General features: G+C 43.3%; 1 long non-coding RNA gene across 1 annotated transcript in view; it reads right to left on the bottom strand.

The window, feature by feature from the left end:
• Positions 1 to 245: 245 nt before the first annotated feature.
• The window catches only part of LOC109297073, a 15,052-nt gene continuing 9,886 nt past the window's right edge, over positions 246 to 5,411 (bottom strand). Inside the window, exons 2-3 of the long non-coding RNA XR_002097189.1 lie at positions 548 to 551; positions 246 to 328 (exon numbers count right to left, since the gene is read on the bottom strand). This is a non-coding gene — a long non-coding RNA (uncharacterized LOC109297073). The remainder of the gene's footprint in view (positions 329 to 547; positions 552 to 5,411) is intronic.

Genomic DNA, 5,411 nt, shown 5'->3' with positions numbered 1-5,411 from the left:
AGCCTGGACCCAGTGCTGTCAGGGACTCTAAGCAGGCAGGCCAGCCTGAGCCAAGTACCTGCAGCAAGACCCAGCTAATGAAGTCTGCCCAGTTTAGGAGCAGCAAGCATCCCAACTGACTCTTGGGAACACCATCTATTGCTAGCTGGGGCCCTGGGTCTGCAGGCCAGTCAAAAGTTCTTCTGTGACAAGCCTCCTGGTTCCTGGCCTTGGTTTTCAACTGTTTTATAGACGCTGGCTCTGGCTTTCCCTGCAGTTCTGTTTCCTGGCTCCTGCCCCTGCTTTGGCTCTGTTCTTAGACTTTGCCCTCTGGATTGCCCCTCAGCATCTGACCCCCGGATCCTAACCCTGGACTGTGTTGTGGACTGTGCTTCTGGATCTCCCTCTGGCTTTAGTATCAGGCTCCTTGCCCTTTGACCCAGCTCCAGGCCCTGCTTTCCCTTGGTGGCCTAACCGTTAGACCAAACTGCCAATACCCCAGTCCCTTACAGGACATGGGGAGGAGTGAGACTACAGTGGTTGCAAGGGCTGCTAAGGCAAAATACACTGGTCTGCTTGAGGCCTGGCACATTCTTTTGGTTCATGTGTCAACAACAGCTACTGAATGAGAAAGAAGCAAACCCTTTACAGCATGGCAGAAGACACAATTGGGATCTGATCCATGGGTGCATGGGGGAAAAAGGCTATCACCTGAAATGTGTAAAACTTTTCACATACCCATCATCTTGCCCACCCCTCCCCTTCACCTCCCCCTCCAAATAAAAGTTGGCACGTATGAGCTGATCCCCATCCCCACAATTGTGCCATATTGCCAGTGCAGGGGGAGCCCAGGGTCACCATCCTGGGCTCCCCCTGCACCAACAAGGAGCAAACCAAGTGCCCCCGGCGCTCCTGTGGCTGGGAGCAGTGGCCAGCTGATTGTCATTGGCCATACAGCCAATGTAAGGCACGATATGAACGAGCCACAAAATCTGTACAATAACTTTCTGGCTTATTCCCTGTTTTATTGACCCATCAACTGAATGAATATGGGGGCCAAGTTACTACTTAAGATGTGATTAACTGGTTAATCGCATCTTAAGTGTAATGTCCGCCAATGCCCTTACAGTCTTTCACCTATATATTACCACAAGGCATGTGCACATTCCACTTTGAGGATGTGAATAAAGAACAGTTCATTTTTACAATGAAAATCTTGGCTCATTTAGCAGCAACTGCAAACCAGTTGTCTAGAGCTGTTAAGTGTGTATTCATAACATCCATCTTCAGTTTTTAAAAAAAAATCAAGCTTTTACAACTCAAGCATTCCAAAAGTTTAACAAATGCCCAAATTAAGGTTATCTGTGCAAATGGCCAAAAGCACTTCCTTGAAACCAAGGTGATCCCTTTGCAAAAAAAATAAATAAATAAAGTCTCTCTGCCAAAGCACAGAAGCACTAAAATAACAGTTTACGATCCTTTTCTATGGTAACTATATGGTCAGCTTGCAACTTCACTTCTAAGATGAACCAAACAACTGTAATTGAATTTCTGAAAGACATGTGACTTCACCTGCTAAATTTCACAACCGCTTTCGAGGTTTATAACCTCTAGTTTAGGAGCTGCTGCACACAAGTCTTTCCTCAACAGATTGTGAGAAATTTTGAGGCTAGGCAAAATTATTTATTTTTCCCTAACATAAAAGGAAGCAGAAGAGATTTTCTAAAATTATTCAACTGCAGGAAGGCACTTGGCAAGGGAAGAAAAAAAATAGCCTAAACGATTTAAATTTGGCAAAGTTTTTAGCAACTAAAAACAAGTCCTTGCGATAGGAAGCAACAAGTACCCCTAAGCTGAGGTAGTACTCTCTGCTGCCAGGAGTCATTGTTTATTTTTTCAATTCCAGGCAGACATTGTGCCAAGTACTATATGCACCAAGGTATCCCATCCCTGAAAAGTTTACGATATAAATTCATTATTTAATAACAAACTATAATGTGCTTCATTTATATAATGTTCTTTATCCTTAAATACGGAAAGGCCGTATTTTCAAAAGCACCTAAAGAAGAACATAGATGATATCTGCAGAAGCTTTCTGGCACAGGTGAGGCATCCAAACTAAGTTGGATGCCTCACCTGTGCCAGTGAAAAGCTAAGCTCTGAACCTGCTCATTTTCAAAAATCCTGCCAGACACCAATCTGAATGAGTAGGGGCCTAAATAGCTTTGAAAAACTGGCAAAAAGTTCTTTGCCAATATTACTTTATTTCATTTTTCCTGTTTTGCCTCTGGAGAATCTAGAACACAAACAGTTTTTTAAAACAGATGTCTCCTTGACCCCAGGAATGATTATCCTAAGGTCTGACCCAGATCAAAAACAGGAGCAGCATAGTCATTTCTATACTGCCTTTCTAAACTTGCTCCTTCACCAGTAGGTGGCCAGCAAGAGCACATGGCCTGACCATACTGGCTCCACAGCACCACATGGGGGCCCTTCAAGGCTCCTCACTCCTGAAGCTGGGAGCACCAATCAGCTGATCAGCCCTGGCCACATGTTCAGTTTAAGGTATGATATGAACCAGCCACAATGTTATCACATAAAATTGGTGTAAAAACTTTGTGGTTTATTCCCTGTTTTATCATGCTATTCACCGTATAAACATGTAATTGTTACTGCTTAAGATATGATTGACTGGTTAATCACATCTTAAGTGTAATGTCTGCCAGGGTGCTTGGTCTGTTAAGTGTTAGACTGAGGACTAGCACCCAGTTGTTGCCCACTGGAACAAAATTCCATTATGAGCAAAGAAGATGAGCTCTTCAGCTGCACACCAGCTTTAAGACAAGCCTTCAAGTCACAACATGTAGAAATGAAACATTAATATTGGGCCATGTGTTCCTACCACCTGGTTTAAGCCTTACTGTTCAAGACATGCAGAAAGTAGGCTTGCAGACAAACAGCAATCAAACCATATTTGCTTAACGCTGCCTTTCACCTACGCTTCTAATATTTTCAAATAACACAATTTTCCCTATATGCCCAGGAAGGTCAGCATAGATAAAGCAAAGAGATCAGAACAGAGTCCTCAAGGAGTTAAATACCACCCTTTGCTTTACAGTTCATTTAATTGCATCTGAGACATCACTTGCCTGTTCTAGTCAGGCTTGTATATTTTGTATTTCACCCTCCACTTCAGTATCCAAGTGCCTGGGACTTTCAGGGTTTTATGCTGACCTCAATCTACATCAAAACTTCCAGTGCCAAGCTTGCAGAGCCAAGCAATCTGCCTGCTAACAGAATATTTTTGGCCCTGCAGTATAGTTTAAAGAAAAAATCTTATACATAAATGTCAACCCAAAGCTCCTTAAATGGTAACTCCATAACTAAGTGACTACTTGTCACTATCACTACATACACTGTAAGCAACTCCTTGTATGCAATACCATAGTTCTAATACATTACAACAAGGTAATTTTGAAGTTATCACAGGTTATTCACCTCTACATAATCCTACTACAAAGCATATCCCTTCATGCGTTAATTCTCCAGCATGATTGTTTAATGAAACCAAGCAGTTGGAGAACCAACAGTTGTCTTGGCAGTTGTAATTACTGGTAGAAAATGCAGTGACCACAGAAAATGTTATTGCAATGAGATACCACAAGGGGATACGATTTGGAAGTAGAGATTAATCTTAACATGATATATGATTTATGAGTGTAGAGGCATTATTAATACAATATCCTATAATTCAATCAATTTTCTTCACATATCTAAAAAAAAAAAATCCTCCCCAGAAATTATCCTGTGGAAAAGTCTGTGCTCTCACCACTACCAACTAATAACTGAAGCAGTACATTAATTAGATTTCCAACCCCTTACTGAATTATATAACAGTTGTATGTTTAGTCCATTTATTTAAACAACCATTACATTATAAGCTGCTTAATAGCTTTTAATAGATTTATAATTCATGAATTTGTCTACTCCCTTTTTGAACCTGGCTACATTATCTGCCTCTGCAACCTCCTGTGGTAATGAGTTCCACAAGTTACCTGTGTGCTGTGTAAAAAAGTACTTTCTAGGCATGTCTACAAGAGATGCTTACTGCAGTTAACTAGTTAGCTCTGCAGTAAATGTCTCAGCATCTACATGTGTGCCCCTATTAGGCTGGAGTAAACTAATTTACTCCGCAGCAGGATAGTCCACAGCAGCACATGTAGACACTGCCTCAGCTGACTGGGGTATGAAGGTGCTTGAGTGCAGGGACTGCCTGCTGGCTAGCTCCACAGCACTTTAAGCCAGGAGGAGCAGCCCCAGGCTGGCAGGCTGACCCTCAGGACCCCCTGCCAGCTGGGGCTGCTCCAACCAGGCTCAACATTCTGCAGTCTGGGGCACATGTGCAAACAGCACACCTGGAGCAATAAACTCCGAGGCAATAAGCACTGGAGTTACTGCTTCACTTTAACATACACGTGTAGACCCACCCTCTCTTGTTACTTTTTAACTTGTCTCCTATTAACTTCAGCAAGTGTCCCCTAATAATAGTATTCTGGGATTTGGTGAACAACAGTTCCCTGTTCACTATGTCCATTACCTTCATGATTTTATACACCTCTATCATATCCCCACTTAGCTTTATCTTTTCCAAATTGAAGAGTCCTCTGATCATTTCCATTGCCCGTCTCTGTGCCTTGTCTAATTCCACTACTTTGTGGGGGGGATTAGAACTGTATACAGCATTCAAGATATGAGAGCACCATAGATTTGTATAATGGCATGATGATGTTCTCTGTTTTGTTTTCAATTCCCTTCTTCATTACGCCCCGTATTGTATCCGCTTTTTCTGGCCCCCCAGGGCTCGGTCCTTGGGCCCACACTGTTCAATTTCTTTATTAGTGACTTGGACAATGGGGTGAAAAGTAACCTGTTTAAATTTGCTGATGATATCAAGATTTGGGGTGAGGTGAGCACGCTAGTAGGGAAGGATAGATTACAGCAGGACCTGGACAGGTTACAGGGGTGGGCTAACGAAAATAGGATGAGTTTCAATACAGACAAGTGCAGGGTGCTGCACTTGGGCAGTAGGAACCAGCAGCACACTTATAAGCTGGGAAACTCCCTTCTCAAGATCACGGTGGCAGAAAGAGATCTTGGAGTCATTATTGACTACAAGATGAACATGGGCCGACAATGCGAGGTCACAATCAGTAGGGCTAACCGTACCTTGTCGTGCATCCACAGATGCATCTCAAGCAGGGCCCAGGAGGTGATCCTCCCCCTCTATGTGACGCTGGTCAGGCTGCAGCTGGAGTATTGTGTTCAGTTCTAGGTGCCACACTTCAGGAGGGATGTGGACAGCATTGAGAGGGTCCAGAGGAGGGCCACCCGCATGATCCGGGGACAACAAGGCAGACCCTACAATGAGAGAC

The sequence above is a fragment of the Gavialis gangeticus genome, unplaced genomic scaffold (assembly GCF_001723915.1).
Source record: "Gavialis gangeticus isolate Ggan-Ray unplaced genomic scaffold, GavGan_comp1, whole genome shotgun sequence".
In the NCBI taxonomy this organism is placed as follows: domain Eukaryota; kingdom Metazoa; phylum Chordata; order Crocodylia; family Gavialidae; genus Gavialis; species Gavialis gangeticus.
This window is presented reverse-complemented; position numbering and strand designations above follow the sequence as displayed.